General features: G+C 32.3%; 1 long non-coding RNA gene across 4 annotated transcripts; it reads left to right on the top strand.

Moving 5' to 3' along the window:
* Positions 1-5,221: 5,221 nt before the first annotated feature.
* On the top strand, positions 5,222-24,305 carry LOC136027643 (uncharacterized). Of its 4 annotated transcripts, none has more exons than XR_010617646.1 (3): positions 5,222-6,059; positions 14,037-14,148; positions 20,737-24,305. It is a non-coding gene; the product is annotated as an uncharacterized LOC136027643 (long non-coding RNA). The 4 variants fall into 4 exon arrangements; XR_010617647.1 differs by lacking the exon at positions 14,037-14,148 and adding an exon at positions 13,458-13,566; XR_010617644.1 differs by lacking the exon at positions 14,037-14,148 and having other exon boundaries at positions 22,764-24,305.
* The last annotated feature ends 283 nt before the right edge of the window (positions 24,306-24,588 follow it).

The following is a 24,588-nucleotide window of genomic DNA, read 5'->3' as shown; positions in this document are numbered from 1 at the left end:
TGGTTAAGTTTACACGACGATATATATCTTTAAAAGATTAGAAACATTCGGGGATTCCATTTTAATGAAAAGTACTTTCATGTGACAACCCTTTTTGTCCTTAAAAATACAAACGTTAACAATCTGCTGATTCTCAAAGACAACTACACAGGGAAGCTTTTTAAGCTGTTTTGTGCCATTTTATTTTAGCCTTTTTTGAGCTGTATTGGTTAAGTTTACACGACGATATATATCTTTAAAAGATTAGAAACATTCGGGAATTCCATTTAAATGATTAGGACTTCCATGTGCAGATTACCATTACATCTTATATAAGTATCATATAAAACAAATTCTAATAAATCAAAAATCATATCTAAGCTGTAACATCTTGGGCTAACTGCAGTCTTAAAGCAGTTTGTCCATATAGCTTTTTTATTATAATTGTCTATTTTTAAGAACGTCTTACTAGATAAGAGGAAAGATTTCTTGATAACCATATTTAAATTTTCTAACACTAAATTGTGATAAATTAGTATTCATTGTCGCAAAATCGAAAGGCTCAATTCTTTTAGCCGAAACCATCGTTAAAGAGTCTATCACCTGCAGTGAATTATTAACACTCCAGTATGGATTAATATTCGAAATTTTTTAATACCAAAAAAATAGGTTTTAAGTTTATTTATAATTTCCTTTAAAATTAAAGAGAGGTCAGTAGCAGCAATGCGGGTTGGAAATCTAGCTGCTCCAGCAAAAAACCGTGTCTTAGGGTGATTCTTATGAATTTTTACAGTCCAATCCAGTCTTAGGGGGATTCTTATGAATTTTTACAGTCCAATATAGGAAAGGGAACTTTTTATATTGTCATTAATTCTAATATTAAATTTTTTTTTAAAGTATTTCCTCAGTTCTTTCAATTAAATTTTCATCCTCTAAATTCACCTTTTCATTTCACCTTTTCATAAACATTAGTCGTGCATAAGTCCCTTGCTAAGACATCACAATACAGCTTCTGACAAATTATGGCAAAATTATTATTAGCTTTATCCACTGGCACAATTACAAATTCATTCTGTAGATTAGCAATTGCTTGTTTTATTCTAGCATTATAAAATAATGGTTTAGTGTTACTATTTTTAATATTAGCATATATTTTATTTTTTATTCTATTAATTAGTTAACATATTCTATTAAAAGTTTCTTCCCGTATTCTATTAAAAGTTTCTTCCCAATCTCTCCACTCTAAGAGTTTTCCTAGATTTCAGGTTTCCCCCTCCAACTCCCCCCAACATCACCGGGACCGGTCGAAATTTCAAATAAGAGCTCTGAGACACAATATCCTTCTAAGTATTTAATTTCATTAAGATCCGATGACCCGTCCGTAAGTTACAAATGCCTCATCTTTTCTAATTTTTCCAGAATTAACCGTCTCCTACTAGCCTCCCCACTCAGATGGTTGAATCGCCCTAGCTTATTTGGAAGTGCCCAAACTAGCAAAACCAGAACCGACAGAAATTGCAATAACTGTATGTCACTTGGTAAATACCAAGTGCCATAAAAAGCAGCCCCATCTGTGTCGCGTTTGTTTTTTAACTTACATAGTCCTTCCCAAACTTTTTCTACCACCCCTTTTCATAAACAAATATCACTCAGTGCCCCGTGTGGATTATTTAATTTCACATTTTAATACCAAATAAACAGAAAGAGTATACAATAATGCACCTACCTTCTTCGTAAATCATACTAAAGAAAAGAGGAAACTGGAATAACTGATGCTATTATTAAACCAATTTTATTATAAAGCATAATAAAGCAAAAAAATTTTCTACAATGAAATTTGATTTATGACAAAATCTTGAAACTAGCCATTGAACTTAGAATAGAAAAGTAATATATATATATATATATATATATATATATATATATATATATATATATATATATATATATATATATATATATATATATATATATATATATATATATATATATATATATATATATATATATCATATATTGTTTTTAATATTGCTTTAAGCCAATATTTCGCAATTAAGTGCGGAAAAATTCCATTTTGTCGGCTGTGATTTTGTTCAACCCATAAACGTATTTATTTATCACAGACTGAATACAAGACGTTTTTTCCAAATATCCTTGTGATTTTTAAAAATAAGTTATATTTTTTAATTTTCTTACAAAAATAAAGTTTAGGTTTTTGAAAAGTGAATAATGGTGAAAATTCATCAATTAGATATCAGGTGAAATAGACCAAACAGTGTAATCAGGTTGTGTCTAAATATATTTAGGATTAAACCATATGAGAGCCACTCAGGTATTGATTTGATCCACTCCATTTTTTTAATAGAAATTTTGGTGTCAAGAAAATTCCGACCGGTCCTGGTGATGTTGGGGGGAGTTGGAGGGGGAAACCTGAAATCTTTGAAAACGCTTAGTGGGGAGAGATTGAAATGAAACTTAGTGGGAAAAATAAGCGCAAGTCCTAGATACATGATTGAAATAACCAGAACAGATCTGCTCTTTAGGGGAGTTTGGGGGGGGGGAATTGGGAAAAATTAGAAAAATGATTTCTAACTTACGAACGACTGATCGGATCTCAATGAAATTTGATATTTAGAAGGACCTGTTAGCTAAGATCTTTATTTTAAATCCCTACCATATCCAGTGTCATTGGGTGGGGGGGGGGCAAAAACCTTTGAAAAAGCTTAGAGTGGAGAGATCGGGATGAAACTTGGTGGTAAAAATAAGCACAAGTCCTAGATACGTGATTGATATAGCCGGATCCACTCTCTTTGGAAGGGGGGAGGGGGCCGATTCGGTAGTTCGGAAAAATTAGGAAAAATTATATGTTTTCAACTTACGAACGGCTGATTTGATCCTAATGAAATCTGATATTTAGAAGGAACTCTTGTCTCTGAGCTTCTATTTTAAATCCTGACCATATCTGGTGACATTTGGGGAGTTTGAGGAGGAAACTGTAAAATCTTGGAAAACACTTAGAGTGGAGAAATCGTAATGATACTTTCTGGGAAAAATAACCATAAGTCCTAGATACATGATTGATATAATCGGACCGGATTGGCTCTCTTTAGGGGGGTTAATTTGGAAAAATTTGAAAAAATGAGGTATTTTAACTTACGAACGGGTGATCAGATCTTAATGAAATTTGATATTTTGAAGGACCTCGTGTCTCAGAGCTCATATTTTAAATCTCGACTGGATCCAGTGACATTGGAGTGAGTTGGTGGGGGAACTTGAAATCTTGGAAAACGCTCAGAGTGCAGAGATCGAGATAAAACTTGGTGGGAAGAATGTCCTAGATACGCTATTGACATAACCAGACTGATTCTGCTCTCATTAGGGGAGTTGCGGGGGTTTTAATTCGGAAAAATTTGAAACTTGCGGTGTTTTTATCTTACGAACGGGTAACCAGATCTTACCGAAATTTGATATTTAGAAGGGATTCATGTCTCAGAGCTCTTATTTTAAATACTGACCAGATCTGGTTACATTGGGGGAAGTTGGACGAGGAAACCGGAAATCTTGGAAAACGCTTAGAGTGGAGAGATTGGGAAGAAACTTGGTTGTTACAATAAGTAAATATCGTAGATACGTGATTGATGCAAGTGGAATGGATCTGCTCTCTTTGGGGAAGCTAGGGGGGGTCCAGTGCTTTGGCGAGTTCAGTGCTTCTGGACGTGCTAGGACGATAACAATTGGTGGCCGTTTCAGAGACCTGCACAAATTGATTTGATGCAGTCATCTTCCCCGATTCGACTATCTGCGGGGCTGAAGAGAGATGAAAAATTAGAAAAAGTGAGGTATTTTTAACGTGCGAATTGGTGATCGGATCTTAATGAGTTTCGATATTTAGAAGAACCTCGTGTCTCAGAGTGTTTTAAATCCTGATCGGTATTAAGCCTCTGATTTTCCTTTTAAATCAATCTATTAATTCTTATAATTTTGCTAATCTCTCTCTTCTCGCATCTTTTCTCATAGGACAATTCTTTCTCTTATGTTATTTAGAGACAGTCTAGAACCTTTCTAAACTTTTATTTCAAATTATATAAAATTTGAGGAACAACTTGGTTGAATGCAACCAAAACCAGCTTATGTAACTTATGTTTAATCAGCTTATGTAACTGCCGTGATTCTGTTTTAAAACAATTTAATTTAACTTATTCATTGAGGTAAAATTTAAGTCCTTTATGATCAAACTCATATGATCAATGTTATATGAACCAATATGAATATGAATATGATCAATATAAATATGAATATATGAACCATATGAACCAATGTTAGATCAACGTATGTAACTGCAGTGATTCTGTTTTTAAACAATTTAATTTAACTTATTCAGTGTGGTGAAATTTAAGTCCAGTATGATCAAACTCGTATGATCAACCAGATCCTCTTCCAGATCCATTGAGTTTTTACATACATTGAAACTATCTTCAGCAATGGCTAAAGACTTCAGAAAGACTAAAGAACAGCTTTAGCTTTTCAAGCTAAATCAAATTAATTCAGTCTGATTGACCTGATATTTTAGATACGGACTGATTTTTACTGGCAATATATACATCAATTACCAATTATAAATTAATTTGAAATTTAATTAACCCTTTGTTTATATATTCTTTTTGCTTACATAGTAGGCCTACAATAAAATACCACTTTTTCTATACCTCATACTTTCTGATAATGACTGGAAACTAAAATCAAAGAATAAAAAGAGTAAAGTGAAAATGTTGAAAAAAACTTTTTTGAAACGTCCTTATGTCTCCAAATGCAAGAAAATCAAAACAAACTAAAAATATGTCTGTGACCCATTCTAAGATAGCTGCTTCTATGTTATAGATGATCAAGCACAACGCATTATAGTTGATGGTAAATAATTCAATTGTTCAATTTACAACCTATTGTATCTAATGAAACTATTACTCATAATTAATAACTATGACTACCATCACGTAGTAAATGATTAAGCATTTATTCATTAGTTAAATTTCTTGCCGTCTTTCGGTCCAGACTAGAATTTTATTTTAGAATATCAAGCAAAACTTTTGAGATAAAAAAAAAAAGGAATTTCTTGTCACGATACACCATGTATGCTAAGAATGGCTGTAACTCAAAAACCTCATCAATATTTATCGCTGATTTTTTTTTCAGGTGTAAAGCAGAAGAAAAAGCAGAAGAATATTTTCATAAATAGCAAGTTCAAGCTTTAACTCATCACCAAAATCAAAAAGTTTTGAGCCACTATGCTCTATTGAAGTCATATAGCACTTCCCATCACTTGAGACATTATTCAATATGGCTTGAACATTTTCAATCCAGATGTTGCTATTTTTTTCGTCAAAAATGGGAAATTTTGTGGATCGGCTTGATCTAAGGAGCTCAAACTCTGAGGGAAAGTCAGTCTCGTCTAGAATATATTTAAATATACTACTATGTACGATACGCTCTGCATTCAGCTCATTGCTCAGGAGCTTGAGAATTTTAACAAATTCTTCTGGGGTTGAAAGAGGAGAATAGGACTGAATTCTGGACAAAAAGTCGTTTTTCTGTTGAATATATGCTGCCACATTTATAAGTTTGGACAGACTGGAATAGATTTGCTTTCCCGTCGATAGAAAATTAAGCATTGTGCAACTGACTAGGTCATCAAGTGCATTTTTACTGGACGCATCATTGTCCAATGTAGCCTTTAATGTGTTTCTTAGGATTCAAGTACGTCTATGAAATTTATCGATTGTGAACTGGATATTAGCAATCTCATACTTAACTTCGATAGCCTTTTCTGCAAAATCAATTTTAAAATCAACAAGTGACGTCAGCGAATCAAGCTCCGGTACGATTTGGCCTCCTAGTAGGCTAGAAGCATCGAAAATTACAGATTTCAACCGAGAAACCAACAGACGAACTTTATGACGTTGAAACCTGGTGCTTATATCACTATTTGCCAAAGAAACAGGAGTATAAGCATTCATCAAATCAGAAAATTGAACTCCAATTCAATTCTAGATGGCCATTCAAATTACATGGGAAGATTGATGAAGGTATGACAAATTGATTTTTTTTTACAAAACTATTTCTAAAACTTTTAAACGTGTTAAATGCTTTGTTAATGTCTCTTGTTGAGTTCAACGCATTCAGGATACGAATACCTTCCTGTACAAGTTTCTCCGCTTCAGCACGTTCAATATAAGCAAATGACATTCGTTGTTTGGAACATCGACTAAACATATTTTTTTGTTCTAACATAGATACACAAATTTAACAATACAAATGTGTCTAACATAGGACTAATTTTCTCTGTAATTCCTAATGGTAATTTACTTAGTAGTTCTCGGGAGCTTGAAAGTGTGGTGGAAAAATGTTCCTTCAAGCACTCACGGTCTTGTTTTGGGACATGCAGACGTGAAGGAGTTTCATCAATTATGAATGAATTTCACTTATTGCAATCTGTATGTTATCATATTTTCCATTGATTTTGTTAGCCGAGCTTCAGTTACATCCCATACTTTCTTAACCAATCCTTTTTTGTCATTCATTTTGGCTTTGCTCTACAAGGACACTCAATTTGTTTTTTTCCTCATCTGTTAAGGACTCGATAGCTTCAACCAGATTTTCAATCGTATTATTTTATTATATTCATCATTATCTTATCTTATATTATTATTATTATTATTATCTTATTATATTCAATCTTATTATTTCTCTCGATTTCATTTAGATTTTCGCTAAAGAGAAACGCATACTCAGTTACGTTTTGTTTTGTGTTACAACAAACAAATTATCCATTATGTCAGTATCACGAAATTTGGTACCTGAATTAATCTTTTCAAGTACTAGTTAATACAAATTCGTCATTATTGTTGGTGTAACAACAGTACCAGTAAGGACTCTAACTTGGCCTCTTTCTTGTAAAATCAATGTAATTAATTTAATTAGACTCTGTTTGAAACGATCTGATCCTTCCCTTTTAAGGCTAGAATATTTTAAATACTCATCTATCCTCGGGAGATGCAAATAAAGGAATCCTACAACTTGAAGTGACTTGAAACATTGCTTTAGTTTTTTGTGTATAGAATTTCTGTTTGTTGCAGTTTGGGTTTCTGATTCAAATTCTTCTTCTAAAACTTCGTCTGTAAGATCTTCGTCACTTTCGTAACCTTACATTTTATTCACTATTACGACTCATCGCCCGTCCATAAAGTCAGTGCAAAGCTCACCACTCTCATCTTGGATTTTATTTGCCAAATTCAGTAAAAATTCAATTTTGTAAGCTCCTTATCTGCCCGTAAGGAATCAATTGTCACCCATATTATAACGTTAGAAAAAAGCAAAAGAGGAATTTTGAAACAAAATCAATACTGTCGCCTCTCACTCCGATTCCTTCACTGTCAGTAAATACTAACAGAAAACGTGATACACTGTTATCGAAACCATTTTTTAGTGCATTATAGGTTTCAGGAACATATTCATTAGTAGAAATTATTGGGGATATGTCAATTCCTAAAGTTGTTGTTTTTGTGCTTTTTCTTCCCTGGAGAAACATTTTCATTTCCTGATAGCATTGAGGCAATTGTTGATTTTTCCAGATCCACGGAATCCCAAAAGAGCCACAAGTACTGGTGGCCTAGAAAAGACGCCTTGTTCTTCTAGTCGAATTTTACCACTCTCTTGAAGAACACCAGGCGTTTTTTCTTCTGTTACATCTCCCGTTCCTAATTTGGGAACTTTGGTTTCTTTTGTGTAGTTACTCTTCATGCTTAAGGTACCATAGGATTTCTTATTTAATAAAAATGTCCATGTACCTTTAAAACAGCTTGAATGCAAAAGGGGTTCGCCACCAGAGTTAATATCTAACGTAATCTCAAACGTCTTTGAATTTCTTATATACGAAGATTTCTGCAATAAGTATTTGAAATCATCCTTCATATTTATTCAATACGATTACCCATGGGAAAACGCAAGAAAAAAAAAAACACGCATCCAAGATCTTTCTTCAGGAGTCTTTATTGAGAAATTGAGATAAACTGCCAAATTTTTGCATAAAGATAACGGTATTAAGGAGGAGGTAACCCATTCATATATAGAATAATTTTTGTTCATTTTGAGTTTTAGTATGGTTCCTTACTTTTTGTTGAAAAACTTCGTTTTCCTCTTTATTTCGTTTCCCCTATAACGGGGTACTCTTGAGTAGAAAAGTCCTTCTACCTAAGACAGCCCTTCCCATATCCTGTAAAATTTCCTTCTGACAATGTTATCCCTGCTGAAAATTCTTTCTTCCTCTCCGTAATATTTTTGCCGATGATTCAGCCTGAATCATTTCTCCTTTACATGCTTTAATTTAAAAGACTGTTAAATTTCTAATCATTTCTTCGGTCAATCGAGAAATCACCTTTCCAGGTACATTATTCTCAGAAATCTGAACCTGCCAAAAATCTCCCCCGGTAAATTCCCCCAGAACATCTTATAAAACAAATTGAGTTGGAAAAGAGAAAGAAAGACACTAAAAAGAATTTCGTTTTGCAAATCATTTCAAATCCTCTCAGTGTAAAATTTCTCCAGGAATGGTCACCATTGAAAACTTCCCTTTCTGTAGATAATTATTCTCACAGAAACCCAATTTAGCAAAAAATCACCCCTTTCCCTCCGAAAATATATGTGCACTTCTCAATAACAGTTACTATATGCAAGCAGTGGGCAAATTTTATAACTTAGAGCTAATCAAACAGTTCGTGGTAACGAACTGTAGCAGGGAGCAATCCGGCTCAATAGTAACCGAAATAGTAAACGAAAGTTTAAAAATGCGATTTTGATACTAATAGATACGTCAAAAGAATCCGATTTTTATTCGGATTTAAAATATATAGGTTTCATCAAATTTAGTCGTGGTCAAAAGTTACAAGCCAGATAGAATTTGCCTTATGTTGGAAAATAGGAGAAAATACCCCCTCTAAAAGTCATAGAATCTTAATGATAATGGTATCATCATATTGAGCGTATCAGAAAACCCTACTGTAGAATTTTCAAGCTCCTATCTAAAAATAGTGGAATTTCGTATTTTTGCCAGAAGACGGATCACAAGGTTCTTGTTTTTTTTTTGTTTTTTTTTTTCGGGGGTGATCGTTTCTTTATGCATATATATATATATATATATATATATATATATATATATATATATATATATATATATATATATATCATGAAAAGAGAAATCACCAATGCTACAGCACAAACACAAAAAAAAAAAAAAAAAAAAAAAAAAAAAAAAAAAAGGAGACAGAAGGAGAAAAGGAAGACTGTTTTCCTAAATTAGTGATTAATATAGACCAGCACTTGAATGAGGCCTTAACCCTACTCATCCATACAATCACATAGGTCAAACAGCATAGCCACACACAATCAACCATAAAGAATAATCCATGGACAGGCAGTCATGTCGTCAATAAGTATAAGTCGTCATTTACCAAACCATAGAAAAAATAATATAGACAAATAATTCAGAGGCAACACCCAACATAAGGGCTCATCAGGAGAATACACTGGCCTATATAGGGTTTCGCCACTCTAAATTCTCTACCCAGCACAGTGTTGTGGCTACCACAGAATATCCATGGCATCCCCGCGTCAGGTATCACCCCCAAAATACATGTCTATGAAAAAAACAGCAAATGTAAAACAACCAAGTAAAACCAAAACAAGCTTATCCTGTTAATATATCCCTCCCTTTAGCAACAATAGGTAAACTAAATATTATAAATTTTACCAAATCACAAATATTAACACATTGCAAAAAAACCTGAATGAACTAAACAATTATATAATTCATCTTTACCATGTGGCTAATTTTTTAAAAATTCCGCTCAAATAGAAACACAATTCAAAATAAATGGCGCTGTGACAACATTTCTCGAACCTCCGAAATTAGTCAAAAATTTCTTTAAGTATTTCTAGATAATTCTTTTGATATTTATTTAAAAGTTCGTTATAATGAAAACTAAATTTTTTAAATTGCCAAGTTAATTTATTTGCAGAAAAACCTCTTGATATCAATTTTTGGCTTAAGATTTTACATCTATTTTTAAAATCAATATAATTACTACAAATCCTTGCATAACGAAGTAACTGTGAGAAAAACGCTGAATATGTGATATTTGAGTGTATATTACTTTCAGGGAATGGGAAACTAATCACTTCAAAATCAAAATCATCCGTTTTATTATACATTTTAAAACTTAATTTATTATTATCACAAATATTAATATTTAAATCTAAGAAATGATCTTCATGACCAGCGCCATGACTAGGCTCAAGAATAAGCTCTGATGGATATATATTTTTAGAAATATCAATGAAATCCTTACAATTTAAGACCAAAATATCATCTAAATATCTTTTATTATTTGACAAAGCATGTTTTAAATTAATTGGATTATTCTTATCCATCATATATTTATATTCTAGTTGACTTAAAAACAAGTCAGCTATAAATGGGCTGGCATTCCCCCCCATGGGAATTCCCATAATTTGCTTGTACAAATCACCCCCAAATCTTATATAAGTATTGTATAAAACAAATTCCAATAACTCAAAAATCATATCCAAGCTGTAACATCTCAAGTTAACTGTAGTATTAAAGCAGTTTGTCCATATGGCTTTTTTATTATAACTGTCTATTTTTAAGAACCTTTTACTAGATAAGAGGAAAGATTTCTTTATAACAGTTTTTAAATTATCTAACACTAAATTGAGTGATAAATTAGTATACATTGTCGCAAAATCGAAAGACTCAATTCTTTTAGCTGAAACCATTGTTAAAGAATCTATCACCTGCAGTGAATTATTAACACGAATTATATATATATATATATATATATATATGTACATATATATATATATATATATATATATATATATATATATATATATATATATATATATATATATATATATATTTCTCTCTTATTCTTGTATTGTGCTGAAGACGGCCCTTGGACATAGGGCCGAAATATCTACATAAATAATTTCCACTGTCTTGAAATTTTCCCTATTGTCTCTACGTTGTATTTCTTTGTTATGGAAAGGCAGTGTGGTCTTCGTCGCTATTTATATATATATATATATATATATATATATATATATATATATATATATATATATATATATATATATATATATATATATATATATATATATATATATGACCAGTGAACAAGAGACCAATTATTTCCGTAAACAGTATATATATATATATATATATATATATATATATATATATATATATATATATATATATATATATATATATATATATATATATATATATATATATATATATATATATATATATATATATATATATATATATATATATATATATATATATATATGACTAATGAACATGAGACCAATTATTTAAACTTCTATTCATTTTTCTATTCTGTTTCGCAATTTTTGTGGCAACAGCTGACCGAGTCAATAAGTTTAATGACCATCCAATCATTGTTAGGAGAGATGCATAATTCATATGTGCGCCAAAGCTATTATTAGCGCCTGAAATCTATGCTAAGAGAATGAATCTTGCCAAGTAACAAAGAAAGTTAGATTCAGATTTTTGTTGGAAGGTAATAGCCCATAGTTGAAGTTAAAACAATAAAATGCATCAGATCCACTTTAATCTTAGGGATGTCATGCGATGCTTTTTTATATTCTACTTTGTTTTATGTTTCGAAAAAAGTCATGGTAAATCCACTTACTTCGATAAAGATGTGGTTAAGCTGGTTGACTTTGTTAGCACAATAAATAAAAAAAAACAAGTTTTTTAAACTGAAAGTAAAGAGCGACATTAAAACTTAAAACGCACAGAAATTACTTCGTATATGAAAGAGGCTGCTTCCTCATCAGCGCCCCGTTCTTTACGCTAAAGTTTGACTCTTTCTCTCAATTCTTCTTTTTAAAACAGTAAAAAACTTTAGCGTAAAGAGCGGGGCGTTGATGAGGAAGCAGCCTCTTTCATATACGAAGTAATTTCTGTGCGTTTTAAGTTTTAATGTCGCTCCTTACTTTCAGTTTTAAAAACTTGTTTTTTTAAATTTAATTTCTGAACGTTTTTGAATCAATGCATGTTTTGATTTTGGCTCTCCGCAGAGGAATAATCAAAACGAAATTTGCATATTTTTTTTTTTTTTTGCTAAATGGCTTTCTCATAATTTTGATCGAATGATTTTGAGAAAAAAAGATCGGGGGACGAAGCCTAGTTGCCCTCCAATTTTTTGATTAATTAAAAAGGCATATAGAACTTTTAATTTTTTACGAATCTTTTTATTGGTAAAAGATTTACGTAACTTATAAATTAGCTTACGTAAAGAACTTTCGTATTCTCAAGTTTTTATTACATATATGAGGGGATTCGCCCCATCGTCAGTACCTCGCTCTTTACACTAAAACTTAAATTTTATCCCAATTCATTAAGAATGACCCCTGAATCACAAAAGCCGTAGAATAAATAGTTGAAATTACTAAAAATACTTTAGCGTAAAGAGCGAGGTATTAGAAGGAGGTGAGCGCTCATATGGGTAATAATTTCTGTTTGTTTCAAGTTTTATTGCTGTTCCTTACTTCCACCTGAAAAAGCTTTTTCACATTTATTTTTTATTTTTTTTTTTAAATAATGCTAGTAAATCCTGCTCTCCCTTCATAGAAATTTTCTTCTCGCATGACAAATTCTCGATGGAAAGTTCCCCCAGCATATCCCCCTCTTCTCAACCCCTCCCCCCAACCAAATAAATCCTCCTGAAAACGCCTGTATACTTCCCAATAACCATTACTATATATGAGCACAGGTCAAAGTTTGTAACTTGTTGCCCCTCCCACGGGGACTGTGGGGGAGTAAGTCGTCCCCAAAGACATAGTTATAAGGTTTTTCTACTACGCTGAATAAAATGGCTATCTCAGAATTTTGATCCGTTGACTTTGAGAAAATAATTAGCGTGGGAGGGGGCCTAGGTGCCCTCCAATTTTTTCGGTCACTTAAAAAGGGCACTAAAACTTTTTATTTCCGTTAGAATGAGCCCTCTTGCAACATTCTAGGACAACTGGGTCGATACGATCACCCCTGGGGAAAAAAAAACAACAAAAAAACAAATAAACACGCATCCGTGATCTGCCTTCTGGCAAAAAATGCAAAATTCCACATTTTTGTAGATAGGAGCTCGAAACTTCTACAGTAGGGTTCCCTAATACGCTGAATCTGATGGTGTGATTTTCGTTAAGATTCTATGACTCTTAGGGGGTGTTTCCCCCTATTTTCCAAAATAACGCAAATTTTCTCAGGCTCATAACTTTTGATGGGTAAGACTAAACTTGATGAAACTTATATATTTAAAACCAGCATTAAAATGCGATTCTTATGATGTAGCTATTGGTATCAAAATTTCATTTTTTAGAGTTTTGGTTACTATTGAGCCGGGTCGCTCCTTACTACAGTTCGTTACCACGAACTGTTTGATACAATGGATTGATTTTAATGAGCTATCTCTGGATGGTGGCGCCAAGGTAAAGTTTTTTGGTTACATACTCATATCAGTGTGCCATTTCGTACATTCTGGTGTGATCAGGAGACTTTTTATTGTATCCCAATTTGGCCTAGGATTTGGAAGAGGAAAAAATGGCTTTGTCACTGAATCTCTTTACCTAATGGCACCTGTCACCGAATGTACAGATTGTCACGAAATGCTTGTCATTGTTCGGTGCTGTTGGGTATTAAATTTATCAAGATGACAAAATGACTCCAAATCGATAGAGAAAACCCCATGGAAGAAAAAACAACAAAAATCACATTGAATTGTAAAACAAAATTTTGCACGACAAAACATACTGCTAGATGAGAAAATAAAATTACAATGGAAAGAAGGAACGTGTTAGTTTATATTGCGTGAGTCTATGACGGATAAACACGAACAATAAAATTGAACGCATTCCAGAATTATACATTTTAACTGCTTACTTTCCACCGTGTTTTCTAGGAACATGTTATTTTAGCCTCGGCAAAGGTATACATGAAAAAGGAAATGGATTCGCAAATGAGTTTTTTATCTACCCTGGAATAGCAAGAAGTAGTTTTGGCACTTATGAAGGGTAAAAAGAAAAGTGGAATTGAATTTATAGGATAAAAAATATATGAGGGATGTTGTTTTTATAACAAAACATTTCTTGGTAATAAAATGTAGGTAAGTAGTGACATAGCTAGTCAGTATCCGAAACTCTAAAAAATTGAATTTTAATATCAATGTGTGCATCAAAACAATTGAATTAGTATGGCAATTCAAAATACGTAAGATTCATCAATGTTAGTGTTACCTGTCAAAAGTTACGAGTCTGAGAAAACTTGCCTTATTTAAAAAAAAAGGGATAAACGATCAAAGAATTTTAATAAAAAACAAACTATGAGATTCAGCGTATCGGAAAACCGCGTTGTATTAGTCTGAAGCTCATATGACGGCGTCATTCTAGCAAAAATTTAAAGCTCTAGCGTCATTTTACGTGACTAAAAAGATGAGAAGGCGACTTGTCCCTCTCCCAGGTTAGGTTAGGTTTCCCTAGGTTTTTGTCCCCAAAGACTTAGTTATTAGGTTTTGCGACTATGCTGAACAAAATGGCCATCTCAGAATTTTGACCCGTTAACTTTGGGAAAAAATGAGCGGGGAAGGGGGTCTAGGTGCCCTCCAATTTTATTTGTCACTGAAAAAGGGCACTAGAACTTTTGTTTTCCGTTAGAATGAGCCCTCTCGCAACATTCTTCGACCGCTGGGTCGAAACGATCACCCCCGAAAAAAAACAAAAAAACAAGGACCTTGTGATCAGTCTTCTGGCAAAAATACGAAATTCCACTATTTTTAGATAGGAGCTTGAAAATTCTACAGTAGGGTTTTCTGATACGCTCAATATGATGATACCATTATCATTAAGATTCTATGACTTTTAGGGGGGTATTTTCTCCCATTTTCCAACATAAGGCAAATTCTATCTGGCTTGTAACTTTTGACCACGACTAAATTTGATGAAACCTATATATTTTAAATCCGAATAAAAATCGGATTCTTTTGACGTATCTATTAGTATCAAAATCCCATTTTTAAACTTTCGTTTACTATTTCGGTTACTATTGAGCCGGATTGCTCCCTGCTACAGTTCGTTACCACGAACTGTTTGATTAGCTCTAAGTTATAAAATTTGCCCACTGCTTGCATATAGTAACTGTTATTGAGAAGTGCACATATATTTTCGGAGGGAAAGGGGTGATTTTTTGCTAAATTGGGTTTCTGTGGGAATAATTATCTACAGAAAGGGAAGTTTTCAATGGTGACCTTTCCTGGAGAAATTTTACACTGAGAGGATTTGAAATGATTTGCAAAACGAAATTCTTTTTAGTGTCTTTCTTTCTCTTTTCCAACTCAATTTGTTTTATAAGATGTTCTGGGGGAATTTACCGGGGGAGATTTTTGGCAGGTTCAGATTTCTGAGAATAATGCACCTGGAAAGGTGATTTCTCGATTGATCGAAGAAACGATAGCGTAAAAAGTAAGCTATGGAGGAGGGGGAGGGATAAACCCTTCATATAAGGAATAACTTCTTTTGGTTTGAGTTTTAACATTGCTCCTTACTTTCAGTTGAAAAAACTTCAGTTTTCTATATTTAAATACCTGAAGAAAGATCTTGGATGCGTGTTTATTTTTTTGTTTCTTGCGTTTTCCCATGGGCAATCGTATTGAATAAATGGTCCCAAAATAGTTGAAGAGGTTTCATTCGAACGGAAATGAAAAGTTCTAATGGCCATTTTAGAGTGACAAAAAAAATTGGAGAGTAACTAAGCCTTGTCTCAAACGCCTTTTCCCCAAAAATTGTCCAATCAAAACTTGAGACATCTATTTCGTTCAACATAGTTGAAAGGTTAATAGGTATACCTTTGGTGATAACATAGCCCCCATCACCCCTGGGAAAAGTTCACTAAGCTATAGATTTTGCCCATTTTTATGTATAGTATTTCTTAAAAGGAAGCATGGATTCATTTTTATGGTGACGAGGGGGGTGGGGAGGAATTTTCTGCTTGGGATGGTTTCCACGGAAAAATTATCCATGGAAAGGAAAGTTTCTGGGGACTGAAATACAGGAAGTACTGAATGAATAAAATACTGAAATGAAGGAAAGTTACACAGGGGGAAAATGTCAAAATTCGTTTACAGAATTCTTTTTCATTGTCTAACTTTCTCTTTGGCGACTCAATTTTACGTTTGAAGATATAAAGGGTAACTGTCTGGAGTAAATTTTACCGGGACTGGATTGTCAAAATGATATTCACCTCAAGGGAGGATCTTCCCTTGAAGGTAGAGCTGGATTTCTTGGCATTATTAAAAAACATCCAGAAATTAAATAATAATAATAATAATAATTTATTTATAACCCACAAAGTACATTAAACTGTGGAGTAAACACACACACAAAAAAAGAAAAGAAAACAAGACAAAAAAAATAACAACATAAATAACATAGCAGCATAGCAACATACAACATAATTAAATTACCTCAATTCAAAAAATGGCCAAAGAGGGTCAAAAACCCCAATCATTTGCCGAGTTTTAAGACATATGTCTTTAGATAAATGTTTCAGTCACGAGGATGCATCAACGATGTCAAATTTAGAAACGACTGTATGATTCCGATACCACCGAGGCAGACGCAGCAAATACTTGCAATACTTAAAGTATCCTGAGCGTATTTTCTTTGTATCCTTCTTGCGAAGGAGGAAAACAAAACCAGAAAGATAAAATGAAAACACAAGTTTTTCAACTGCAAGTAAGAACTAGCATTGAAATTTCAAACGGCCAGAAATTATTATGCTTAAAAGGGGGTTTACTCCTTCTCCATGCCTTGGTAATTACGCTAAAATAGTAATTTTACTCCAATCCCTTAAGGACGACTCATGAAATACAAAGTTCGTTTCATTGGAATAATGAGAAGCTTTTTCAAAAGCACTAAGAAATTAGCGTGAAGAGCAAGGGATTGAGGAAGGGTCCTCCCCTTAACTACGTAATAATTTATGTTTTTTTTTAAGTTTTAATGTTTGTTCTTGATTTTAGTTGAATAAAAAAGTGTTTTTTTTTTACTTTATTATTTCAAAGCACCCCAGAATTTATTAGTTCAACTGAAATTCCTGCTTTGTCTCCCTCTGACTTGAAACTAAAGAAAATAATGATAAATAGTGTGTAATGCATAAATTAAAGAGAGGTTAGGTAAAGAAACATTGTTAGTTGTTAGGGAGGCTAGAACTTTTAATTTAAGCTCTCTTTAAAATTCTCTTTAAGAACTTTAAAATGAGCCCTCTCTCAATATTATAGGACCACTGGATCGATAGAATAACCCATGAGGAGAAAATAATTCCATGGTCTTTCTTCTGGTAATTAAATATAAAAACATTAGTCTTAATGCTAAAAGTAAGGACCAAAATCAAAACTCAAAACCAAAATATTCTTTCTCCGATTACGAAAGGGTTTTCCCCTTCCTCAATAACTTGCTTTTTTTTACTAAATACTTTAGCACCGAGGCAGACGCAGCAAATACTTGCAATACTTAAAGTATCCTGAGCGTATCTTTTTTGTATCCTTCTTGCGAAGGAGGAGGATAACAAGCTTATCCTGTTAATATATCCCTCATTTTATCAACAATAGGTAAACTAAATATGATAAATCTTACCAAATCACAAATATTAACACATTGCAAAAAACCTGAATGAACTAAACAATTATAGAATTCATTTTTACCATGTGGCTATTTTAAAAAAAAAATCCGCTCTATTAGAAACACAATTCAAAATAAATGGCGCTGCATCATGATTTCTCGAACCTCCGAAATTAGTTGAAAATTTCTTTAAGTATTTCCAGATAATTCTTTTGATATTTATTTAAAAGTTCGTTATAATGAAAACAAAATATTTTTAAATTGCCAAGTTAATTTATTTGCAGAAAAACCTCTTGATATCAATTTTTGGCTTAAAATTTTACATCTATTTTTAAAATCAATATAATTACTACAAATCCTTGCATAACGAAGTAACTGTGAGAAAAACGCCGAATATGTGATATTTGAGTGTATATTACTTTCAGGGAATGGGAAACTAATCACTTCAAAATCAAAATCATCCGTTTTATTATACATTCTAAAACTTAATTTATTATTATCACAAATATTAATATTTAAATCTAAGAAATGATCTTCATGACCAGCGCCATGACTAGGTTCAAGAGTAAGCTCTGATGGATATATATTTTTAGAAATATCAATGAAATCCTTACAATTTAAGACCAAAATATCATCTAAATATCTTTTATTATTTGACAAAACATGTTTTAAATTATTTGGATTATTCTTATCCATCATATATTTATATTCTAGTTGACTTAAAAACAAGTCAGCTATAAATGGGCTGGCATTCCCCCCCCCCATGGGAATTCCCACGATTTGCTTGTACAAATCACCACCAAATCTTATATAAGTATTGTATAAAACAAATTCTAATAACTCAAAAATCATATCCAAGCTGTAACATCTCAAGTTAACTGTAGTATTAAAGCAATTTGTCCATATAGCTTTTTTATTATAAATGTCTATTTTTAAGAACCTTTTACTAGATAAGAGGAAAGATTTCTTGATAACAGTTTTTAAATTAACTAACACTAGATTAAGTGATAAATTTGTATACATTGTCGCAAAATCGAAAGACTCAATTCTGTTAGCTGAAACCATTGTTAAATAATCTATCACCTGCAGTGAATTATTAACACTCCAATATGGATTAAAATTCGAAAATTTTTTAATACCAGAACAATAAGTTTTAAGTTTATTTACAATTTCTTTAAAATTAAAGAGCGGTCAGTAGCAGCAATGCGGGTTGGACATTTAGCTGCTCCAGCAATAAACCGTGGTTTAGGGGGATTCTTATGAAATTTTACGGTCCAATATAGGAAAGGGAACTTTTTATCATTGTCATTTATTTTAATATTAAATTTTTTTAAAAGTATTTCTTCAGTCTTTTCAATTAAATTCTCATCCTCTAAATTTACCTTTTCGTAAACATTAGTTGTGCATAACTCCCTTTTTAAGATATCACAATACAGCTTCTGACAAATTATGGCAAAATTATTATTAGCTTTATCCACTGGCACAATTACAAATTCATTCTGTAGATTAGCAATTGCTTGTTTAATCTTCGCATTATAAAATAATGATTTAGTGTTACTATTTTTTAAGTTAGAATATATTTTATTTCTTATTCTACTAATAATTAAATTCTTCCAACTTTGAAAACTCTCTTTATTTTCATTCTCTTTCTTACACCACTTATCAATAAATAAATCAAAATCATTTTCCAAGCCATCAAGAACAATCGATGGTTTCAGATGATGAGAAAGACGGAAATTAGCCCCTTTATTCATTATAATTTGAAGATCATCTTGCTTTATTATTGACAAGTCTCCTGTTATAACATGTTTGTAAGTAGGATTTACAAATGGGCCAAGTTGCTTACAATTACAAACCGGTTTCCAATTTATATCACTATCTAATCTTTTACGTATCAAATTATAATTAAAAATAATTTGCCCAATAGTTTTTGAAAATTTATAAGTTAAAATTGGACTATCATTATAATTCAAATTACTAGGAAGGGCCTGTTTCACATGCCGCTGATTTAAAATTTCTGGTAAATTAATATCTTCAATCTGCTTACAAGTAAAATTAATAGGTAAATATAATCTGTTATCCTTTTTACCAATCTTATCAAACTTTTTCTTTTTTGAAATAAATTTCGTTTTAGTTAGAATGCAAATTGTATCACATATTACTTTAAAATTATATTCAAGAGCTGTATTATTCTTAACAATCCAGAAAAGTTTGATTAAATTCCTCTTGGATAAATTATTTAGACATTTTATTACAGAAATCATACCCCTAGATTCAAGTAGCTGGCATAGATCTATAGAAAGCATATGTAAATCTAATTCATTTTTTCTATTATTTTTCCTATGTCCTCTCGATCGTTTTTTACGTTTAGTAGGACAAGTAAAAGAATGATGGTCCATAAAACCATCAATACATTTAACAACAACCTGAGACATGTCACCATATTTTGCTACACGATCATTTACGAACTGTAAAAAACAGTTTCAAGTCTTGATAATAATAGATACATCAAAAGGATAGAATTTTGAAGCTTAATCAAAACATATAAGATTAATGTTACCCATCAAAAGTTATGAGTCTGAGAAACTGCCTAATTTTCACAAAAGGGGGGAACACCCATAAGAAATCAAGTGGTCTTAATGAAATTCACACCATGAGATTCAGAATATCAGAAAACCCTACTGTAGAGGTTTCAAGCTCCTATATACAAAAATGTGGAATTTTAAATTTTTGCCAGAAGCAAGATCACGGATGCGTGTTTATTTGTTTGTTTGTTTGTTTTTTTTTGTTTTTTTTTTTGTTTTTTTCAGGGAGAATCATTTCGAACCAGTGATACTATAAGATCAGGATAAGGCTCTTTTGATCATAAATCAAAAGCTCTAGTGTCCTTTTTATGTGACCAAAAATATTGGAGGGCAGCTACCCCCCTCCCACCCCTCTTTTTATCCAAAATTGTCCGAGTTTAATTTTGAGATAGCATTTTTTTTTCAGCATGGTTGAAAAATGGAATAACTATGTCTTTGAGGATGATTTGACCCCCCACAGCCTCCGGGGAAGGGCTGCAAGTTATGAACTTCGTGCATTCCTTACATACAGTATTGGCTATAGGGAAGTATTACAATATTTTCGGTTGAGGGGCTTCTGGTGGGGGTGATTACGCAGAAAGATATTTCCACGGAGGAGTTTTCGTTTGAGAAGGGAATTTTCCATAGGAGAGGAGCTGGAATTCTCGGCTTTGATTAAAAAACTATCAGAAATTAAATTGGACGCCTCACTCTTAATTTCTTTACGAACACTACGAGAAAAATTTCGATCCTCGTATTTAATTTAGGTTAATTTGTGTTTCGACTTTTCTTTTGTTATCATATCTAATTTCTATAAAACCAAATTCTTTAGAAACGATTCCTGAAACACAAGGGTCATTTATTTAGAACAATAAGCAACCTTTTTAAAAGTATCAAAACCTTTAGCGTGAAGAGCGAGGTGCTGAGGAGGGGGCAACCCCCTCATGTACCTTATAATTTCTGTTCGTTTTAAGCCTTAATGTTGCTCATTAATTTCAGTTGAAAATATCTTGAAAATGAGCAAACCAAATGTTCAAATTAAATTGTTCAAAGGAAGAAATTTGCCTCTACAGGCTTGCGTCGCAAGTGATTAGACCAAATATAAATATAAAATAAAATATCCATATTGGCTAGGATAAAAGTAAAGAAGAAAAACTTATCCTCATTTGATTTTTTCTTAAAGGGTTTTCGTCGTGTAAAACTTAAACCGTTTCTTTCAAAGAGGGCAATGACTTCACACAACACCCACGGATGTAGACGCTCAAAATCTTCCTCTAATAAATCTTCCATTCTTGTTATTCCACTTTCTACAGGTTCAGGAAAAACATCCTGAAAAAATGTCAAATTTAGTTTTTTTTTTAAATTTGTTATTCTTCGGAGAAACAAACTTATTGTAAATGATTATTCAAACGATACGATGTGGCTATCACTGCAATCCTTGATATATCCTGCTTCTTACAGGTTCAGGAAAAACATCCTGAAAAAATGTCAAATATAATTTTTTTTTCTTCGGTGAAACAAATCTTCTGTAAATGATTATTCAAAGGATACGATGTGGCTATCACTGCAATCCTTGACATATCCCGCTTTTTACAGCTTCAGGAAAAACATCCTGAAAATGTCAATTTTTTTTAATTTGTTATTCTTCGGAGAAACAAAGTTACTGTAAATGATTATTCAAACGATACAATGTGGCTATCACTGCAATCCTTGATATATCCCGCTTTTTACAGGTTCAGGAAGAACATCCTTAAAAAATATCAATTTTTTTTAAAATTTGTTATTCTTCGGAAAAACAAAGTTATTATAAATGATCATTCAAACGATACGACGTGGCTATCACTGCAATCCTTGATATATCAAACTTCTTACAGGTTGCGGAAAAATATCCTGAAAAAATGTCAAATTTTAGTTTTTTTCTAATTTGTTACTCTTCGGAGAAACAAAGTTACTGTAAATGATTATTCAAACAATACGATGTGGCTATCACTGCAATCCTTGATATATCCCGCTTTTTACAGGTTCAGGTAAAATATCCTGAAAAAATGTCAAATTTTAGTTTTTTTAATCTGTTATTCTTCGGAGAAACAAAGTTACTGTAAATGATTATTCTAACAATACAACGTGGCTATCACTGCAATCCTTGATATATCACGTTTATTACAGGCTCAGGAAAACCATCCTGAAATATGTCAAATTATAGTTGTTTTTTTTTAATTTGTTATTGTTCGGAGAAACAAAGTTACTGTAAATGATTATTCAAACGATACGATGTGGCTATCACTGTAATCCTTGACATATCCCGCTTTTTACAGGTTCAGGAAAAACATCCTGAAAAAATGTCAATTTTTTTTAAATTGTTATTCTTCGGAGAAACAAAGTTATTATAAATGATCATTCTAACGATACGACGTGGCTATCACTGCAATCCTTGATATATCAAACTTTTTACAGGTTACGGAAAAACATCCTGAAAAAATGGAGTTTGGAGTTCAATTTTCTGATTTGATGAATGCTTATACTCCTGTTTCTTTGGCAAATATAAGCACCAGGTTTCAACGTCATAAAGTTCGTCAGTTGGTTTCTCGGTTGAAATCTGTAATTTTCGATGCTTCTAGCCTACTAGGAGGCCAAATCGTACCGGAGCTTGATTCGCTGACGTCACTTGTTCATTTAAAAATTGATTTTGCAGAAAGGCTCTCGAAGTTAAGTATGAGATTGCTAATATCCAGTTCACAATCGATGAATTTCAAAGACGTACTGGAATCCTAAGAAACACATTAAAGGCTACATTGGACAATGATGCGTCCAGTAAAAATGCACTTGATGACCTAGTCACTTGCACAATGCTTAATTTTCTATCGACGGGAAAGCAAATCTATTCCAGTCTGTCCAAACTTATAAATGTGGTAGCATATATTCAACAGAAAAACGATTTTTTGTCCAGAATTCAGTCCTATTCTCCTCTTTCAACCCCAGAAGAATTTGGAAAAATTCTCAAGCTCCTGAGCAATGAGCTGAATGCAGAGCGTATCGTACATAGTAGTATATTTAAATATATTCTATACGAAACTGACTTTCCCTCTGAGTTTGAGCTCCTTAGATCAAGCCGATCCGCAAAATTTCCCATTTTTGACGAAAAAAATGGCAACATCTGGATTGAAAATGTTCAAGCCATATTGAATAATGTCTCAAGTGATGGGAAGTGCTATATGACTTCAATAGAGCATAGTGGCTCAAAACTTTTTGATTTTCGTGATGAGTTAAAGCTTGAACCTGCTATTTATGAAAATGCTTACAAAAACCCAGGCCCTGAGTGGATTATTGAAGCATCAACTGTATATAATCATGCTGAACTTATAAATTATCCCTTTTCATCTTATTACAAAATTAGTGTCCCACAAAACTATCAAATAGGCAATGATTTGTGCAATATAAATGTGAATATGGCTTCAATTCGTCAACTAGAATTAATTTTCAAAGTATGGATTAAAAAGTGAAAATATTCGCACAAATTTGGTCACTGAAGGATTTTAATCAAGTTGATATTTAAGCGTATGAAAATTTATTGGCACTTTTGTTATTTATTTCTCTTGTTAGATCTTTATTTTTTTTATTAGGTGGTACATAGGTGAGACCCATACCTTTGCAAAAAACCACAATAATGAGAACATATAAAGCGACTAACAAGACTGGAAAGGCTATTATTAATTCACTTATTTAACGTAAATTTATCCAAATAAACGTTTAACTCCATTCTTTATTATGCCGGCTAAATTTTGAAGTCAACGACCTAATGTGTTTTTAATTCGAATCTTAAAAAAAAATCCAAAGAAAGAGAAAAAGTCATTATAAAACCTAAGACAAGCAGAAATAAAGTTTTATGAAAGTTCGATATGTTTTTTCGAAAAAGTCAGTTTCAGATTTGTTTATTCCTTTTAACTTAATTGTATCTGTTTTTCTTATGTTATTGAATAAACCTTTATCCCTCTTGCATCCATCCTCATGTCTCGTGAAATCCGGGTAAGATAGCAGGTGCTACTAGCTGTGTATTACTTCAAGTTTTTAGTTTATTTTTCCCTTTTCTACAACTACTGCTACTCTTACTACTACTACTACTAGTAGTATTATTGAAGCTAAGGATATTAAGACGAACCTTTCAGGGAATGTTGTGGAAAATCTTAAACTATATAGAAACACACTATGTCAATTTAGGTTATCGAATGGGTCTAACAGCTCTATTCCAAGGGCAGACTAGCGTATTAAGTTGAAACTTCCA

This window comes from Artemia franciscana, chromosome 5 (assembly GCF_032884065.1).
Source record: "Artemia franciscana chromosome 5, ASM3288406v1, whole genome shotgun sequence".
Lineage (NCBI taxonomy): Eukaryota > Metazoa > Arthropoda > Branchiopoda > Anostraca > Artemiidae > Artemia > Artemia franciscana.
This window is presented reverse-complemented; position numbering and strand designations above follow the sequence as displayed.